General features: G+C 33.8%; 1 pseudogene; it reads left to right on the forward strand.

The window, feature by feature from the left end:
- Positions 1-13,683: 13,683 nt before the first annotated feature.
- Positions 13,684-14,998, forward strand: LOC112921918 (large ribosomal subunit protein uL4-like; annotated as a pseudogene).
- The last annotated feature ends 6,934 nt before the right edge of the window (positions 14,999-21,932 follow it).

The following is a 21,932-nucleotide window of genomic DNA, read 5'->3' on the forward strand; positions in this document are numbered from 1 at the left end:
CCTTGATTCCAGACTTCTAGCCTCCAGAACTGTAAAACAATACATTTCTATCATTTTAAGTTATCTAGTTTGTGATACTTTGTTAAGGCAGTTCTAGGCAAACTGACACAGGTGTTGTTTGGCCAAAGGGCATCACAAATACCTGAGTCTTGTCAAAGTTTTTACTCTTTCTTACATGTGCCTGAGAAGAGTATATGAAGGTAGAATAATGATTTGCAAAAATACTGTTTTCTATTAATAAATGTTGGTCTGAAACCTCAGGGTAAGATTCAGTAAAGCAAAATGGACCATGAGGACAACTTCTTTAGCTTAAGATAAAAAGACACTGAAGTAGATAAAAGTATTTGCATTTTTCACTGAGTTCTTAGTTGATTAACATATTTTACAAAACATGGCAAATAAAACTTGGTCAAGACAATTCTAGGTCATCTCACACACTGCAGAAAATAGACATTTTGGGGGAGGGTATGGGAGATTTCCAAATTTATTTATAAATCTAGCTTCATGAAAGCAAAAGTGGTCCTCTAGATTAAGATTATTTGGAATAGCAGGGAGAATGCAAACTATCCTTACTTTATGAAATGTTACTGACTTGAACCATAACAGGACTTTTTCTTGAGGCTAAAGAGAAATAAATTTTTACTGACTTGCCACTGGAAGAAGAGGGAGGGAAAAATGTATCAGCACAGAAAGAAACAGTACTTTCTTTTATCTAAAGTCCAAAACCATGTAATGTAAAATATTTATAGCTCTTCTTAAAGCATATAGGCTCAGTTATTCTGAACAAATCTTTGTTATCTTTATAAAGTTCTGATTTCCAAAACAATTCATGTGCTGTCTAATAGAGCTATTTGAGCTAAATGGGCCCAATCTGCCTGTTAGAATCAAGGTTCTATTTTAAAGAGTAGTCAGACCTTAGCTTTTGATGAAGATGATGATAGATATATTATTAAGATGTATCAGTATACAAGGCAGGATGCTAAAGAAATGAAGAAACCAATCCCATGTGACATGAGTAATAATCCAAGTAAAGCTGATATTTTTTTTCCAAATATTTATTTCTAAACACAGTATTATACTTCAACAGCATCTCCATGCCTTCAGAATCCTCCTTAACCAACATTTATGATTGTTAGGAGAAGTTAAAATGTATACTATTTATTTTCAAACCTATACTTAGGTGGTGTGTTGAAAAGAAGACCATCTAGATTACTGGTAGGGGGAAAAAAAGCAAACAATATAATAATAATATGTGTCCAGATACTTTATTTGGCAGAGTTTCATTCCAACATTCTAAAATTCCCTCTGTGTCAAAAGATTTGAAAGATTGGAATTACTTTTCCTAGCTTTTCTACCAGCAGGGTTTCAGTTAGAGTTAGCTGATGAAAAGAACTTCCGAGAGATGGAAAGTGGAGTACAAAAAATAAGCTATTATTCTTTGGTGAAAGCTTAAAGCAGGCATGTGGCATATGTATGTGATAAATGTGGGGTTTTTGCGAGGGCTGTTCAAGCATCTCCCTAAGAATCTGTACCCTCTAGTGCTTCAGAAGCTACCATCACCTGTGGTGCCTCTCTTGAGATTTTGAACTTTCCAATTTTCTAAGAAACCGATACATCCTCATTAACCTTTAGTCCCCCAGCCCTTCTAATTGTAGTTTAAGCTTCAAATTCTTACTTGAAATACATAGAGTGGTTCATGTATAAATGATAAATCCTAAGTGAGACAGAGAAAAATCAAAATAATATGATGTCAAAAATCCTGCTTTGAATTAAAAGTAATTTGGCATATAAGGAAACATTGATGTAAAGAATAATGAAGGAAAAAGAGACCAAAGAGAGAGAGAGAGATTAATGGGAGCTTCACATAATGGAATTCCCTATCACAGATTCTAAAATAATACTTAGAAATAATAGTGTATAGAAATAAAAGACAAGATTGACAATGGTGATCTGAAGATTTGCATTTTAGCAAGTTCCTTGGTATTGGTGATGCTACAGGTTTAGGTACTCCATTTTGAAAAATATTGCTTTAGAGAATGCTGCCAGAGTGTGGATTCCCCTTCTGTTGTAGAGGATGTTGTCAGCAGTTGAATATCTGTTTAATTAAGTTTTATCTGCTCATCCCCCAGCTTCTCTGTACTTCAATCCCAATAATTCATACTGCAACTTCTTTAGACCACTTTATTTTGCCCAGGCATGGAAAGAACCAAAATCATTTGCTAAGTTTTGTCCCCCTTGAGTATCCTGTATTCAACAACGACATATCGGTAAAAGAATTTAAAAACACAGCTCTTTTTCTGAGGTAGTGGACAAGCCCATCTGCTATTTACAAGCCAGAGTTTCCTGTGGCAGCAGGAGATGGGGATTCCATGTGAGATCATACCCCTGGCTTGGCCTCTTTCCCTTTCCTATCCCATATCCTTTCTCCTTCCTGTTTCTTTTTGACTAACTTTCTTAATAAATCAAGTGTACATGTACCCGAAAACTCCAGAAAGTGTAGTATCTGGTAGGTTGTTTTTAATGATGTTTTTTTGTTTGTTTGTTTTTTGTTTTTGTTTTTTTTACCTCTTAGTTACTATTATTTAGTCCGATCTCTTGTTATATATAACTTTTGAATGAATGCCAGATATTGTTTGATAAAAAATGCACTGCCCAGTAAAATATCCATGAACTACATGTGACTATTTAAATTTAAATTTAAATAGTGAAATGGAATTTAAAATTAAGTTCCTAAGTCACAATAGATAATTTTTCAGGGTTCATTAGCCATATGTGGCTAGTGGCTACACATTTGGGCAGGGCTGCTTCCACAGTGACAGAAAATTTTATTGGAAAAGGCTATTCTAGAGACTTTGGTTGATGTCATTTTCCTACAATGAGAGTATATAAGTAGTCTGATCATTATTCCAATTGAGGATAGAAATAATTAGACATTGCATTTAATTTTTTTAAGGTATATCATTTTTGGTTTGATTTTACTCAAGATGCATCCCATATGAGGGCTCAAATAATAACCTGGTGGTCTCTTAACTCTGATCTTTGTATTCCCAGCACAGTGGAATTCCTGAAGGTATTTAATAGTCCTATTTCTTTTTAGCTGGTGTATTTTAATTGTATACTAAAAGTCTCATGTACAGTCTGAGACAACTGAAAATTCTTTGGGGAAGTGGGTGGGGTGCTAGGACAGATTTGGCCTCACTTCTCTGCAGTTCTTTTTTTTTTCTATAGGATCTTGTCTCCTCAAGATTGGATTGCTTTAGTAGCCCTGAACTTCATTCAGCTTTCTCTCTATAGCCTCGTGACTCTCCTAGAGACTCTGGGTTTAAGAGCTCTCTCTTAAGAAGTGATAAAGACTTGAAGAAACCTTTACAAAATGTTGACCTTACTTCAGAAAAGTTTTCTTGTCTTTTATATATAGGCCTTTCAAGAGCTGCCCTGCATGCTGTTCCATGCCCTTATTTTGTAGCTCAACAATGATAAAATTGTCTTTGTTTCACCCCTAATTCTTTTTAAGTTTTTATCTTAATTCCGGTTAATTAACATACAATGTTTTATTAGTTTCAGGTGTACAATATAGTGTGTACAATATAGTGATTCAGCACTTCTCTACATCACCGGTACTCGTCACAAGTGCTCTCCTTAATCCCCATCACCTATTTCCTCCATCCTCCCGCGCACCTCCTCTCTGGTCACCATGAGTTTGTTTTTTATAGTTAAGAGTCTGTTCCTTGTTTTTTCTCTCAGTCAACTCCTAGCACCTCTCCATTATAGATTGCTTCCATGAATAGAAAGTTGGAGGATACATAGAAGGATTTTATAGTCCAAACAAGGCAGTAAACAGAAAGAAAAAAATTCACCTACCGCTCAGATGTATCATTACTTTAATTATAACTCAGACTTCTCTATCCCCAGGGATACTGAAAATGCAGTCTAGGTGCATTCCCAGAGAGAAGGGAAATGGGCTTCAGAAAATACCTGACAATCTTTGCCCCAATAGAGGTAAACATTTTCCTCGCTATAGTCTGTAAAAAAACATGCTATCGTCTCCTGGGAACAAATTCTGTCTTGTTGCCTGACCCAGAAAGAAGATGAATAAAGAGGAAGATATCAGAAAATGACAAACTGAGACATTATAGTTACCTTTATTTCTGTTGAAAAGAATTTTGAGGCTGTCCCTCTCCAATAGACACACACATACGTACCCATACATCAACAAAACAAAACAAAAAAATAAGATCCAAAATATTTTCATATATATATTTTTCTTTCCCCTGCATTGTGCTATTACACGTTTTCATTGCTAATAGTATTACTGAAGTTCAGTAACTTAATGTTTTGTTCTTCCATTACTTAATGTGTGAGCTACATATATTGTAACCATAATTAATGTAAACGAAGAACAACGTATGTAACATCATGTAAAATGTTGAGAAAGCAACATGGTTAAAAGTTGTCAGTTAATTATTTAAATAAATTATAGTATTTTAAAGATTGCTTTACTTATTTTATGAGTGTTAGCCAAAGTCTCAAGTATGTAACCAGAATTCAGCAAAGTGGGATGTGCTTTTGGCTCAATGATACATTTCCAATATGTTATTTAGGTTGACCAGTTTATCCTAATATGTCTGTTTCTTATATTGTTAAAAGTTTTTAAAAGGAATTGATTGATACTGAAATCTGCTAAAACTCATGATAAAAGAATAAATTTTTTTAAATAAATTTTTAAATTCTTTTGAATTTCATTCCTAGAGTTCTCCTCTTGGATCTTCAGTTCTGTAGCAAACCTATTTATACAAAAAATTTTCCTAAGAGAGGTCAGTTACAAATGCATTCAATCTTTCTCACTGATGGGAGGGGAAAATTAACTTCAATTAACATTACTAAAAATGTGTTAAACTCAAATATGTCTAAAAACATTTTTTGCATTCACAGTTAAGAGATTTAATTAGAAATAATATAACAAGGATTTCTAGTATCAAACATATTTTAGAAGAAAGGAGCTTAAACATTTGGAAATTATACTGGAATATCTGCCAACATATTAAGTTGCATAGTTCAACATTTATTATTTATTTCTCTAAAATAGGTAATTAACTGCCAGAGAGGAGATGTCATGTGTAGAGGGATATGATATCCATGTCTAGGGTGCTTTGAGGATAAAATAACTTCGTGGAAAATACATTTTAAATGTAAAAGTATATATAGCTAAATGTGTCCTTTTCTCCATGGTACTTTATATTTCAAATACATTTCAGTGGAATTTTTATAAAAGCACATATTGATGAAATAATTTTTATTTTTCTATTGCTCACTATGGAGCCTGGAATTTAGAAAAATGCTAGTGAATACCTCTGAGCCACAGAACTACATCTGAATAAATTATAATTCTTATTTTCTGGATGCTGTCTCTTATGATTATATATGCAATAATTTTTGAACAGTTCTCTCTTGGCATGCTTGTTCCAGCACAAGGCTGTTGTATTGTTCCTAAATTCTTGTTTCACAGCCTTACTCATTTTCTTGGTTGAACTATAAACAATTCAGTCCTTTTCTAGCTCTTCATATTTTTTTCCCTTGCCAATGGGATTATTCAATAATTGTTTTTGGTTAATAAAAAAATATTCTTCAACATAAAACTAGCTTTTCTTCTTTAGTAAACTTGCAGTTAAAAAAACATATTTCCTAATAAATATCACTAAAATAGAGAACTTAAGACTTCAAAATACTGTAAAATTATTGTTATTCATTATATTAAAGCACTGCTCCATTGTCTTTTTAGTCTTTAAGATTAGCACTTAGAAGCCTGATATAAACTTGACTCGTAATTTAAGGATGCATTTATCTTTTCTTTGTCTTTTTTCTCTTACTTTATAGGCTTTAATAACTTTTTTCTTGAAACTTGAAATTTTGTCAGGATATTGCTCTGCATGGATTTATTTTTATTCATTGTGGTATTCACGAAGTTGGGATTTTCTTTAGATAAGATGTCATTTCTGGAGAGTAGATTCTGGTGTAGTGGTGGAAATAAAGATTTGAATATCTGCCTTTAATGTTACTGGTTATCTCCATAACTCTAAATAATATAATTATAATTATATGTAATTATAATTGTAAGTAACATAATTATATAATTATTATTACATATTTAGTTCCTTATTTCTTGATTATAAGCAAAGTTTATTTACTACTATGAAACTTAAAATATTTTATCACTGATACTTTCTGTAGTTATATATGTGTAGATATACATGTACCTATATATATGTATATATATATATAGCTCTTTACATATATATATATGTATAACTATACATAATATATAGTTATCACCTGTGTCATGATCTGTTATTTTAGACACTTTCCCAAGAAATATGTCAACATATCCATCTCCAAACATTATTTCACCACTTCTTATTCCCCATGTCTACCCATTGTACTATTGCAAAATTCATAGAACTTGTACTCTGGTAAATAAAATAAAATCTTCCAGAATATATTCATAGGTTAATTTTTAAAGCCAAAATTATGGTTATAAACATGTACTCCAGAAATAAAATGATGAGTTTTGGCTTATAGAGATGTATGTGTAACTCTATGTCATTATAATTCTGCTTCCCAAAGGAGATATATATCTAATGAAAATTTGGAGAGGAGCATGGGAAAAAAATCATAAAAAGGATTTTTAAAATTTGAATTTTGTTAAATAGCTAACTTCTCACTGACATTGGCTTGCATGGTTTTTAAAAAGATTTATTTATTTATTTATTTATTTATTTATTTATTTATTTATTTGACAGAGAGAGTAGGGGGAGTGGCAGGCAGAGGGACAGGGAGAAGCAGGTTCCCCAAGGAGCAGGGACTCCTGGATCATGACCTGAACCAAAGGCAACATTTAACCTACTGAGTTACCCAGATGCCCATCTTGAGTTTTTGTCACCTCACAAACAGCTGATATGTAATTTTACTTCTAAATCATTACATTTGAAAAAAATATTATATTTGAAATAGTTTCATTTTAATGCTATTTTAGAGTGACTTCTTTCTAAGTTTGATACATAATTCACATCTTAGAATTTTTAAATTTCTATCAAGAATGTTTTTATTTGAAGTCTTGGCAATTATTTTGGATTTTCTTCATCTCATCAGAGAATATTTTGAATTTTTAATTTCTAGAAAGTGGTTTTTCCGTTTTCTTTGGTGTACTGAATAAATTGTTCCAGGAAGATTGAATAGATTACTCTGTATTTATAATCATTTTTGTCCTAAACTATTTCAGCCTAGTTGAAAAACTATTTTATAAGGGGTTTTCCTGGTCATCAGAGAATAATATATTTCAGACCTATTCACTTTTTGTAAACAATTGTTAACTGCAAAATATATATATGAATCAACTATTTCACAATACATAGCATGGATCCCTGGTTCTTGAAAGAAAGGAAACACACAAAGTGAGCTCTTTATTCATTCCAACTTTCTCTTTAAGGCATTTAAAAAAAACACAGAGAAGTGGAGCCCAAAGAGCATATGTATTATTTGAGCAGAGAAAACTGATCAGAGTTTAGGATAACTGAAATAGAAATTTAACAGAAATGTGCAACTTAGTAGAAATGAGATACACACAGAAAGGAAACTCCATGAGTATACAAATAAGTCTCCTTGGAATTTCTGCACAATGATTGACTAAACATGTTCAGGATAGAGGTTCTGTGATCAGATAGAAATAACACTTTAGATTTCTGACCATACAGAGTGAGGAAATCCTACTGAACAACATGTGTATTTAGTTAAGCCCTAGAAAGGCAAAATCTCAAAAGTAGAGGTACTGTAATCTTTCTTAAAGATAGAACTAAACTAAGATTTCTAGGAAACCTTAAAAACAAGTATTGGCAATCACCAGTAAATTATTTTTCAAGCAGGACAAACTTAAAACTGTTGAAAGGCAGATAGGAACATAATTTTAACAATAACATCCATAACATCAGTCATACAGTAAGAATTACTAGGCATGTACAGAAGCAAGAAAATTTTACTCATTCTGAATTTTATGCTACCCATAACTATTAAATTAGAGGATAAAAATGCCTTTTTTAAAAAACTTTTTTTCTTTTAGCACATTAATGATGTTCACCTTTTATTTCTTCCTCTCTTTGTTTCTCATTATGATTTAGTACTTACCCATCATTTTGTCATGAATATATTATTTTCTGAACTGAAGTAATTTGTTTACTAGATTTTGACTCTGATATATATGTTGTTATTACTATATGATTCTTACCCTATATATAAAATTACATAATATTAATGTAAGAGATATGTGATAAATTCAGAATGGATATTGTAATCTTAGTGGAAGCAATGAAATAAATAAGTACATTTGTAAAATAAACTAAAACCATGACTAGAGCTAGAAAGATAAAAATACAGAGGAATATAATCTAAAATATACTTTTTTTTTCCAAAAAAAAGAGGTAGAAATCAAGAAAGAAGAAATAAAGAACAAGTGAAATAAGTAGAAAACAGACAGCTAGACAGTGGACCTAAAAATCAAGCATATCATTACATTAAAAATGGCCAGTATAATATAATTTAAAACCAGCTATTATCAGGCTGATTAGAGAAACAAAATGCAAATATATTCTGCCAATAAGAAGTGTACTACCAACATAAAGACACAACTGGTTTAAAAGAAAAGTTGCACGATTAGCAAAAACTACAGAATGCGAATTTTTCAAATTACTGAGATTTTGACCAACACAGACCATAAAACATTGTATTTTATTCAGAGACAAAGTCACATCAGCATTTTCTCTGACCACAGTGTAATTAAATCAGAAATCAGTAGCAAATAGCTTTTTAAAAAGCACACTTTAAAAAAATAACAGGTTGAAGAAATCAAAATGAAAAATTAAAAATATTTTAAAGTAATTGACAGTAAAAACACAAGGTAATAATTTACAAATGTAGCTAAAGCAGTGCTTAGAAATTGTCAGTGTTTACATTAGAAGAGAGAGGCTAACTTTATTATGTGAGCTTCTACTTTAAGAAGCTATCAAAAAGAACAAAGTAAGTAGAAGGAAGAAATTAAAGTTAATTGCAAAAATCAATGAAACCCAAACTACTATTTTATTTATTTTTAAATATTTTATTTATCCATTTGAAATAGAGAGCAGATAGAGAGCAAGTGAGAGAGAGAGAGAACATGAGCAGAGGGGAGAGGCATTAGGGCGAGGGAGAAGCAGACTCCTCACTGAGCAGGGATCCTAGTGTGGGGCTCCTGGCTCTGGATCCAGGACTTTGGAATCATGACCCAAGCGGAAGGCATATTCCCAAATGACTGAGCTACCCAGGAACCCCCTGAAACTACTATTTTAAAAGTTAATGGAAAAATAAGCATCTAAATAGAATGAGTGAAAGAGTGTGAGGGAGAGAGAGAGGAAGAGAGAACACAAATACAAAAATTACAAAATTGGGAATTCAAAGAGGAATATTATCTACAATCTTGCATATGCTAAGTGCATTTTAGGGGAATATTACAACAACTTTGTGCTAATTAATTTTTTGACAATCACAAGTTAGAGGAGGTAAATTCCATGAAGATACAAATCACTTTTGAAATAAGAGAAACATGGATAAACTTATTCCTGTTAAATATTTCAGTAGTTTGTAATTAAATGTTTTCCCACAGAAAGGAAACTCAAGGATAAGATGACTATACTGGTAATTATATCAAACATTTAAAAAATAAATGATACTAAAGTGACTAAAATTTTAAAAAAATTAAAAAGGAGAGAATACTTCCAACTTGTTTTTGAGATCAGCATTATCCTTATACCAAAACCTAACAAAAGCATTACAAGCAAACATATCCAAAGATCAATATTCCTCATAAATATTAATGGAAATACCTAAAAAGATTATGTTTAATATGAATGAGGTTATTATTCTCCTATTTCAAGCTTGCTTTAACATTTGAAAATGAACATGGTCATCTCAATGAATGCAAACAAAAATCAATGAACAATATTCAACACTATTCATGGTTAAAAGCTGTGGAAAACTCACAATAAGTGAGGCTACCTCATCTTGACAAAAGGCATTTACAAAAATCCTTCAAGTAATATACTAAATAGTGAATGATTAATGACATGATGACAATATCATATGGTTAGATTAAAAGCAATCTCATAATCTGAAACCATTTGTCTTGGATGGTAGAATTAACCCCATTAAAGACACAAGCTAAACAAGTAGAGAACTGATTTTATTCATTATTAGGAATTCATGCATTAGGAAGAGCATCCAGGGATCCCTGGGTGGCGCAGCGGTTTGGCGCCTGCCTTTGGCCCAGGGCGCGATCCTGGAGACCCGGGATCGAATCCCACGTCGGGCTCCCGGTGCATGGAGCCTGCTTCTCCCTCTGCCTGTGTCTCTGCCTCTCTCTCTATCTCTCTGTGACTATCATAAATAAATAAAAATTAAAAAAAATTAAAAAAAAAAAAAAAAAAAAGGAAGAGCATCCAGATTTGAAGATCAGCCTAGTAGGGTGATTTCACCTTACACATTTAAAGAGAGGAGTAGACACATTATATAGTTTAGGTGCATTTATGATTAAGATTGTTTTTGTAATCAAAGGAAATCTTAGTTAACAAGAAATGTTTCTGTGTCTAGCTAGGTCTGTAGTACAAACACTATAGATAATAAATCTGACAGAACAATTACTGGTAAAGACATTGAATTAATTATCAAACCGCTCCCAACAAACAAAAGTGCAGGACCAAATGGCTTCACCAGTGAATCCTACCAAGTATTTAAAGAAGAATTAATACCAATCCTTCTCAAACTCTTCCAAAAATTAAAGAGGAGAGATGAATTCTAAATACATTTTTCAAGGGCAGCACTACTCTGATACCAAACCATACAAGGACATACAAAAAGAATGTTATAGGGCAATATTCCTGATCTACAAAAATGACAGATCTCTCAACAAGCATCATCAAACCAAATTCAACAGTGTATTAAGAGGATCATAATCAAGCGGGGCTTATTTCATAGAGGCAAATATAGTTCAACATCTGCAAATCAACAAAGGTGTTATACTACATTAACAAAATGAAGGATCAAAATCATGCCATCATCTAAATAAATGCAGAAGAAGCATTTGACAAAATGCAACCTCCTTTATAGTAAAAAAACAAAACAACAACAACAACAAAAAACCTCTCAACACACTTCATAAAGAATGAACAGACTCCAGCACAATAAAGGTCATGTATGATAAGTCCACATCTAATATCATACTTGACAATAAAAAGCCGAAAGTTTTTCCGTATGTTCAGGAATGATCAAGGATGCCCACTGTCAGCATTTTCATTCAACATAGTACTAGAAGCTTTCAAATAAGAAAGAAAAAGTAAAGTTTCCATTTTCAGATGACACGATCTTATATATAGAAAACTATAAAGATGCCACATGCAAAAAAAAAAAAAAGTTTGATGTAGGCAAAAAAATTCAGTAAATTTGCAGGATACAAAATAAGTATCAGAAATCAGATGTGTTTCTTCACACTAATGATAAAATATATAAAACAATTAATAAAACAATCTCTCTTAAAATAGCATCAAAATGATAAAATACTTTGGATAAAATTTAACCAAAGAGATGAAAGATCTCTATACTGCAAACTATGGGTCATTGGTAAAATAAATTGAAGAGGATACAAATAAATGGAAAGACGTACTATGTTCATGGATTGGAATAGTTACTTTTGTTAAAATGTTCATAATACACAAAACAATCTTTAAACTCAAGGAATCCCTATCAAAATTCCAATGGCACTTTTCATAGAAATAGAACAAAAAATACTAAAATATATGTAAGACCACAAAAGACCCCAAATAGCCAAACAATCTTGAAAGAGAAGAGCAAAATTGGAGGCATCACAGTTGCTGATTTCAAACTATTCTATAAAGCTATAGTAATCTAAATGGTGTGGTAATGGCATAGACACATAGATCAATAGAACAGAGTAGAGAGCCCAGAAATAAACCTATCCATATATCATCAATTAGTTTTAAACAGAGGAATCAAGACTATACAAGTAAAACTGGGAAGTTGGGAAAACTGCTATCCACTTGCAAAAGAATAAAATTGGATCCCTATTTTACACCATACACAAAAAAAATACCTAAAAATGATTTAAAACCTAAATATAAGACCTGAAACCATAAAACTACTGAAAACAAACATAGGAGATAAACTCCTTTATGTTGATATTGATCTTTGATTTGACACAAAATACAATGTCAAAAAAAGCAAAAATAAAAAGTGGACTAAAACTAAAAAACTTCTACACAGCAAAGAAAACCATCAACCATCAAAACCATCATTTTGATGGAATGTGAGAAAATACTGGCAAACCACATAGCCAACAAGGAGTTAATGCCCAAATTATACAAAGAATCGTATAACTCAATAGAAAAAAAAAGAACAATAAAAAATGAATAAGGGATCTGAATAGACAGCTTTCCAAAGAGAGAAAACATACAGATGGCCAATGGGTACATGAAAAGGTGTTCAATATCTGTTCTTATTAGGGAAATGCAAATCAAAACCACAATGAGATATTACCTAACATTTATTAAAATGGCTATTTTCAAAAAGACAAGAGATAGCAAATGTTTATAAGAATATAGAATGAAAGGAACCCTGTACACGTTTGTGGGAATGTAAACTGGTATAATTACTATGAAAAACAATATGTAAATTTCTCAATAAATTAAAAATAGAACTGCCATATGATCTAGGAATTCCACTTTTGGGTCTGTATCCAAAGAAGTTGAAATCAGGATTTTGAAGTGATATTTGCAATACTATGTTCTTTGCAGGATTATTGACAATAGCCAAGCTTTGGAAACAACTTTTGTCCACATCTTTAAAAAGAAGGAAATCCTATCATCTGCCATGTGGATAAATCTGGAGGGCATTTTACTAAGTAAAATGAGCAAGACAGAGAAAGATAAATACTTTACAGTATCTCTTACATGTGTAATCTAAAATGAAAAAAAAAAAGTTGATCTTATAGAGAAAGTAGAATAGTGGTTTCCAGGGACTGTGGGGTTGGGGAAGTAGGCAGAGGCTAGTAAAAGAGTACAACTTTTCAGTTATAAAATGAGTAAGTTCTGAGGATTGAATTATAATACGGTGTCTATAGTTGATAATATTGTATGATTTGTTTGATTGAGATTTGCTGAAAATAGAGCATAATGTGTTCTCATAATAAATATATAGATTAAATTTATTAACTGGTACATAAAAACAACAACTAGGTTTTCCACAGTGGGAGAGAAAGTCCCCACTTCTCTGATTTGCATATCCATCAGTTCCCTGAAATTTATAGAGAAGTGTGAAATAGCACAAAGATAACAAACAGGATCAGAATCTATCTGATAGTCTAAAAGGATATGTTACAGGTTTTTTTTTTTTTAATTTATTTATGATAGTCACACACAGAGAGAGAGAGAGAGAGAGAGGCAGAGACACAGGCAGAGGGAGAAGCAGGCTCCATGCACCGGGAGCCCGACGTGGGATTCGATCCCGGGTCTCCAGGATCAGGCCCTGGGCCAAAGGCAGGCGCCAAACTGCTGCGCCACCCAGGGATCCCTGTTACAGGTTTTTTATTGAAAAAATGTTTCTCGGTGGCTCTCTCCTCTCCCCGAGATAGCGTGAGCTCATCCGTTGATATCTGTGTACTCCGAAAAGGGGGAATCATCCGGCAAAAATGTTACCTTGCCTGCTGTGTTTAAGGCTCCCATTCGACCCAATATCGTGAACTTTGTTCACACCAACTTGCACAAAAACAACAGACAGCCATATGCTGTCAGTGAATTAGCAGGTCATCAAACCAGTGCTGAGTCTGAGGGTACTGGCAGAGCCGTGGCTGGAATTCCCAGAGTTCGAGGGGTGGGCCTCACCGTCCTGGCCAGGATGCTTTTGGAAATATGTGTCGGAGGCCGCATGTTTGCACCAACCAAAACCTGGCGCCGTTGGCACCGCAGAATGAAGACAACACAAAAGCGATGTGCCATCTGCTCTGCCCTGGCTGCCTCAGCCTCACCAGCACTGGTCATGTCTAAAGGTCATCGTATTGAGGAAGTTCCTGAACTTCCTTTGCTGGTTGAAGATAAAGTTGAAGGCTACAAGAAGACCAAGAAGGCGGTTTTTGCTTCTTAAGAAACTTAAAGCCTGGAATGATATCAAAAAGGTCTATGCCTCTCAGCGAATGAGAGCTGGCAAGGGCAAAATGAGAAACCGTCGTCGTTTCCAGCGCAGGGGACCCTGCATCATCTACAATGAAGACAACGGTATCATCAAGGCCTTCAGAAACATCCCTGGAATTACTTTACTTAATGTAAGCAAACTGAACATTCTGAAACTTGCTCCTGGTGGGCATGTGGGACGTTTCCGCATTTGGACTGAAAGTGCTTTCCGCAAGCTAGATGATCTGTATGGCGCTTGGCCTAAGGCTGCCTCCCTCAAAAGTGACTACAACCTTCCCATGCATAAGATGCTTAATACAGACCTCAGCAGAATCTTGAAAAGCCCAGAGATCCAAAGAGCCCCCCCGAGCACCACGCAAGAAGATTCATCGTAGAGTCCTGAAGGAGAATCCACTGAAGAACCTAAGAATCATGTTGAAGCTAAACCCGTATGCAAAGACCATGCACCGGAACACCTTTCTTCGCCAGGCCAAGAATCACAAACTCCGGATGGATAAGGCGGCAGCAGCCTTAGAAGCCAAATCGGAGGAGAATGGGGTTCCAGGCAAGAAGCCCATGGTAGGGAAGAAAGGAAAGAAAGCTGTTGGTGTGAAAAAGCCGAAGAAACCTGTGGTAAGAAAAAGGCTGCAGCTACCAAGAAACCAGCAGCTGACAAGAAACCTGCAGAAAAGAAACCTACCACGGAAGAGAAGAAGCCCGCTGCCTAAAAACTAATATTTGTTTATTCCATAAAACTCAATCATTTTAGACAGCTAATTTTAAATAAAGACCTGATCAAAGACAGTGAGAAAAGAAAAAAAAAAAGAAAAAAATGTTTCTCTCTATAGATTCCCCTCCTTTTCATCAAAGATTATCTCAAAGAAATATTTATCTTGATCATAAAATAAAACTAATTTCATTAGTTTGGGTCTAATTACTTATATAGGTGAAGCAAGCATGGTGATTTACCACATAGGCCTTTTTATGTTTGCTTTGCTATAAATTTTCATCAGAGATCTCAGATTGGACTTTTAAAATCTCTTGAGGCTAGGCAGCTAATCCTAGAACTATCTATATTTCACCTGCAGTGAATTTCTCTGGGTGAATTTCTCTGTTTTCAAGGCCCCCCAAAATCCTACATTTCCTGAGCCTGTCAAGAAAAATCTTCCTTGCTCATCTATAAAGTTAGAACTCCGGTACATAGGAATACATGACAATTTTCTCAACAGGGCTTTATAAACTTTGCCTCCATAATTAATCTTAGGTCTTGTCAAAGCAAAAATTACACCACATTTAAACAGGCAAGAATGACTTTAAGGCTATGCCAATAAGGGAGAGAGGCCAAGAGTACCTGGTGTAGCCCTTTGCCATGAGTCTCTTTGGCAGAGTAGCAAGCACTTTCAGGGAAGCATGAGAGTAAACAAAAATCTATTTGTAAATGACAAAAAATTTAAAATGACTGTGTTCAACTTATTACTAATAATTTTCAAAAGTGAAAGATCTGATGCAAGTTCATTACACATATAATTCAGCTGGCAAGGAAGTTTGGTCTCATGCAAAACAGAATAGTCAATGCAAAGAAGTTTATACAAAATAACTAAACATCACGATGAAGCCTATTTTCAAAGAACAGTGTTTACATCTATCTTATTGAAATGGATTAACATAATCTTTACAGAGAAAACAATCTTCAGATATAACATCTATTAAATGAGTAATAATATGCCAGGAATATTGCAAACATTTATAGTTAGAATATATCAAGAGTATTAAGTAAAGAGATTCAGTGTCTGGAGAGGGTCCTAAATAACTATATGTCAATAAAACTTCATAGGTAAGTGATGTGAATCCCTAATTGAAAACCATTGGCCTGGAACATACTGGACTCAGATTAAAGAAATAAAATTGCAACCAAGTTAATATTTTAAAGGATAACTGAAACTATTTCTGAATATACTATATTTTTATATAAAATCAGGCAAAGCCCGGGTGGCTCAATGGTTTAGCGCTGCCTTTAGCCCAGGGCCTCATCCTGGAGACCCGGGATCCAGTCCCATGTCAGGCTCCCTGCGGGGAGCCTGTTTCTCCCTCTGCCTGTGTCTCTGCCTCCCTCTCACTCTCCCTCTCTGTATCTCTCTCATAAATAAATAAAATCTTAAAAAAAAAAAATCAGGCAAAGCAACATCAAGACTTTTGTAAGTAGAAACACCATGGATACAACATATAATTTCTGGAATTTTTACATGCATGATATTTTACCCATATAGATTAAACATAGGGAAGGCTAAGCATTTCCTCTGATTTGACAATACTTCCTATGCAACTCACAACATAGGAAATACAATTATTTTTTAGTCATTATTATTATTATTTTTTACAAGGTAAGAGATTGAAGGCCTTGAGAGATCTCACAGACAGTTTTAGGTGCAAAATACAAGCCATTGGGACAGGGAAGTGTCAAAAGTTATTAGGAAGTTTGAGCACTTAATTAAAAGGATCATGGCTTAGTGAGTAACAATACTCAGCTACCTATTCAACTAATGTGATGATAAAATATTTAAAATATAAACAAGAAAGTAACATGATTATGAAGAAGCATATTTTTCAAAAATGAGAAGACTTTGCTCTCTTAAATAATCAAGGAATTGATAAAGTCTACATTAAAGCACAGTTCATTATTCTGATATGACACAATATGTTTCCCTTTTAGGCAGATTTTTCAAAAGGTAAAGAAAAAACTTTTTTAACCTCTCATTAAGAGAAGACCAATAATCTAAAAAATTTTGATCATTTTTATAGAGAGAAAACAAAACCTTAATTTTGCATCAGTATAATTTTTAAACTAAAGCTCTTTTCAGACAGTCTTAATAAATACTACAAACTTCAGCCAGCTTTGACCAGGACAAATGAAATTTACTTGCCAGGAACCTTCTAAAAGTTTATATATTCTTTTAGGTCTTGTCATACGTTTACCGTTTTCTCATCCTGAAAAAATAGTCATTTTACTTTAGAACAAAACTGTTCTCTTTTTCCTTGACAAAAACACATCTTGTATACCTGACATACAAAATTGTTCCTCTCTACCACCATTGCTTCTACCAGAATATCTTTGTCATTTATGATTATGAGGTTTTTAAAGAAGATTTTATTCATTTATTCATGAGAGACACAAACACACACACACACAGAGAGAGAGAGAGAGAGAGAGAGAGAGAGGCAGAGGCACAGGCAGAGGAAGAAGCAGGCTCCATGCAGGAAGTCCAATGCGGGACTGGATCCCAGGACTCGGGATCATGCCCTGAGCCAAAAGCAGAGGTTCAACCTCTGAGCTACCCAGGGGTCCCTATGATTATGACTTTTAACCACAGTTACTTCTATTTCCCAGATAAAATTATGAGGTGGATAATTATGAACTTTTTTATATCAGAATTTTGTAGCAGACTGGCAGAGATCCTACTCACACAATTTTAACAGCAATACACAGACTCTTTGTAACATAAAAATAAGGGAAAAAGTATGCTTCAGTATTTTATCTTTCTGGAAACAATCTAACAACCACTCATTAATTAACTTAATGTAGCATAAGTCTAAGATTTTAAGTTACTCAAAGATTTTGGAACTATCTTCAAGGTTACATACTACAAAACTTAATTACTATTGAATTAAAATTTGTCAGATGAATGATTCAATTTGATTGAATACAAATTTATGTTTGCATCATCTTAAACATTTAGTATGACTAATCCTAGCTTGTTTTATTAATAAAATTGTTTAGATGCACTTATTTTTGTTTGGAGACATGTCCAACTAGCATAAAAATGTATGCCTATACAGAATTTAACATTGGTAACCTAGAAGACATAGCTGTTTTTGTTAAAAAAAAAAAATATGAGTCTTGTTGGCCAAAGGCATACCTAAAATTGTGTGAAATAAATTCTTAAAAATTCTGTTGGTTTCTATGAGGTTACTTTCTTTATACATTAAAAATATTAGTTAAATTTCCTTAATTTCTGAAAATCTTAAGAATATTCACTTTATTGGGTGCCTGGGTAGCTCAGTTGCTTAAGTGTCTGACTTGTGATTTTGGCTCAAATCACAATCTCAGGGTCTTTAGATTAGGCCCTGTAATGGCTCTGCACTCAGTTGGAAGTCCTTCTCCCTTGACCCCCCAACTACCCACACTGTGCACTCTCTCTCTTAAACAAACAAATAGATATTTTTTTAAAAAAACATATTAAACTGAATATTAAGTGCTTATTTTATTTTTAAGCTAGTCAGAATAGATCTCCATTAAGAGATTTTATAATTTAATTTGATAATATCAATGGAAAGAGGATAATACTACACATATATTACATTTATAAATATACATATATAAACATACAGACAGACACAAATAGCTTATAGCTTTAATTCTAAATCTAAATTCATATAAAAGCTGGCTCTTGTCCATACCCCAACTTTACATTTTTAGCATGGTTCAGTATCTGATAGATGAGATAATTGAGATTACCATCTTAAAATGATACCTGAAACTTAACCAATATTTGTGAAAGATTAGCTTTAAGAATTTCTATATTATGATATGTAATGTTACATAGACTGTGTACTATATTTTAGGTGAGGGTCCAAAGAAAGATCAGGGGTCAATTGAGTATCCAAAGATTATCTGAATGGGAAAACAAAACAAAACAAAAAACCCCAGCTGTCCAGTCTATTTCCAGTTACGTTTTTCAGTCTCAGATGGTAACAGCAGTTATCTCTTAAACTCCTTAAGCAGAGGTTCTTGACTCTAAGACTCTAAGAAAGGTTAAGTAAATGAACACATACTGGTGATTGAAGAAGGGTTTTCTTGGGAAGTGGTTATCCTAGTACATTTGTCAGCCAGAGTTACCTTTAGCTTTGGAGATAACTGCTAATTCCTTAGGTAAAGCTTGCAATAGGTTAGTAGCTCAGGCTTCTTTTCAAAGGATACCCTTGCAGCTGTCATTAACCTCATTTGTTTCCCCTAATAGGTTGAAGGAGCTTTCTCATGAGCAAGAGTTGTTTTATGGGCAGTGAAAGTCATTAAAGGGTGAAGGTGTGTAGGTGTGGAATTAGAGACATTGAGGAAAGTGATGAATACAGATATTCCAATTTGAAAGTATATGTTTTCTCAGAAGTTTTACTGGGATAATAAGGTTAAGCAGAAACCTATCCAATAATGAGATGTCCTTGTGAGACAAAGGAATCTTTAGATAAAGTCAAATTGGAAGGTAGATTGACTATCAAGTCCCACCACGGATACAGTTTGCCTATTCCAAGAGAGTGTTATAGGAAAACAAGAGTAATGTGTTGCCCTTGTGTCCACTAGGAAGATGAACAGGTATCCATTTATGAGGATGATTATTTCCCCTTGCCTATTGAGAATTAGTTGTAGGAACAAGGAGGATGGTTGCCCAAAGGAAGATCATTGGGGAGGTAGATTTTGGGACTCTTTATTTCTTTTTGCATTTTAAGGCCAAGTCCTATGACATCCTCCCCCATCTCTCTTTTTTTAACAACATCTACAAGTGTGTCCCTACCTAAAAGCATTTTGTAGGGAGATTTCTCTGGTTAGTTTCCTTCTGAATATTTAAGTTGCAGATAAAGGCACAAATTTGCAATGTATTATTCAGTTCTTCTGTAATAGAGTCCTCATGGTGTTGAGCTAGCGAATTCATTTCAGAGACAGAAACATTCTACCAGTTTATCTTGTGTGTGTGTGTGTGTGTGTGTAATGTCTCTAATTTTTGTTGTAAGCTCTTAATGAAATTGTCAGTGGTGGAAGTGATTCAGTTATGGAGAGCAAACTTACAGTAGCTCTTTCAAATACATTCTAATCTAGATTTAAAACTGAGTTGGATTTATCTCTTTCTTGTCTGCAATCTTGCATCTTTATCCAATAAATTTTCATTCTCCCCTGTGGTTTCAGCCATGCTTTAGGCATGTTCTAATTTCTTTGAGAGTCTATCTCCTGAGCCCACTAGCAGCTGTACAAGTGAATATAAATCATGGAGCCTGGGAAAATATGTCCCAAGGACCAGGCTGAAATTATTATTAATTTATTTTCTATTCTTACAGGGTTCTGGGAAGTCTTTGACAATATCATGCAATCTGAGTGAGACCAAGGTTTAAGATGTTCAGATAGGTGCTCAGGTCATTAGTCATCATAAGTAGGAAAAAGCCATAAGGTGAGTTAGGATGCAATATTGAAAAGTAGAGGGAAAAAAAAAAATGAAAAGTAGAGGGATTTAATGGAGCCAGAGAAAGGTAATGAAGAAGAATAGAGCTGAAAGCAAACAAGGGAAACTAGAATAAGGACAAATAGTGAGAAAAGGGCTGGGGATAGTATATGTGAGGAGTTTTGAGGGAAGAGAGGGCATGAGTTTGTTGGAAGTAAAGGAGGAGTCTATTGGTGTTGAGAGACATAACCCTGAGTAAAATTCTGCCAAATGGAGGTAGTGAACTCAGTTGATGCTACAGTGGTGAAATATATAATTTACAAGGATTTTGAAGGAGGTAGAAAAACGATTGGAGTTTCCCTTAGTAACAAGGTTAAATAAGAATTGGCAACAAAACTAACCCAAAAAAGCATTGAACAAAATAATTAAAATTAAATCCTTACCATGTTGCCATGGGCAAACGTCTGGAATATGGGGGTTGGAGCTGAACTTACTGTGGGATTCTCCATATGTGGATCACAAGGGGCTCCAGGTGCCTCAGTACTTGAGTAGAGAAAAAAGGGGTATACAAGGAAATGGGAAGTCCCATGCACTTTGTGGCACCAGTCAAAAAGAAAAACAAACAGCTAGGGAAATTAATTTCATTCAGATTCCTAGAATAAGAATAGAACACCAGGTCTGAAGATTAGAGTATCTCAGAGGAGGGTTTTTGCCTTAGACCTTCATAAGGAGGAGTAGAAAAGTTATATGTGGGGTGATTTTACAGCTGAGATTGTTTTATAATCAGGGAGTCTCAGTCAACTAGAAAATATTTATCTCTGTGTCTGCTAGTTTCAGGGGGACAAATAGTTCAGCTAATCATTTATGAGACAAAGAATGGGAATTTGAAGCATCTGTGCCTTGCCTTGTCATAGATAAACAAGGGGCTATATACACGAGTGTCATCTAAGTTATATGGGAAAAAATAGTTTTTTGCTGTAAACTATTTTCTAGAACATTAATGTGGTGGAGGATTTCTCAACTGTAGATATTTTCCAGGAATACGAGGCCGAGGTAAAGTTTAACATCATCAAATCATGTGTATTTATTGTTTAATATTTTACAGTTGTTTGGCAATCTGCTTACTCATTTTATTCTATTTTTTATGTTTTCTTGCCTTTTGACATTCTTTACAGAAACTATGTCTTGTTTTATTGTGTTTCTCTGCAGGTAGTGTGGACATTATAAATGTTATTTTGAAAACTATAGCTGGTTTTCAATATATCAAATATAAACATGTCTATATAACTCGAATGAATAAAGACAATGTAACGTTATCACTTTCGAGGTAAGGTACTGAGCCTCCTTTGTTCTGCTAGCACTTCCCTTATTTATAAGTTAACATAATGTTTAATTATAGATCTAGACAAAAAATATTAATTTGTACTCCAGTATTTTAATACGTGAAGTCTTTCAAAATGATTTTCCATTCAGT

Source organism: Vulpes vulpes, chromosome 12, assembly GCF_048418805.1.
Source record: "Vulpes vulpes isolate BD-2025 chromosome 12, VulVul3, whole genome shotgun sequence".
NCBI lineage: Eukaryota > Metazoa > Chordata > Mammalia > Carnivora > Canidae > Vulpes > Vulpes vulpes.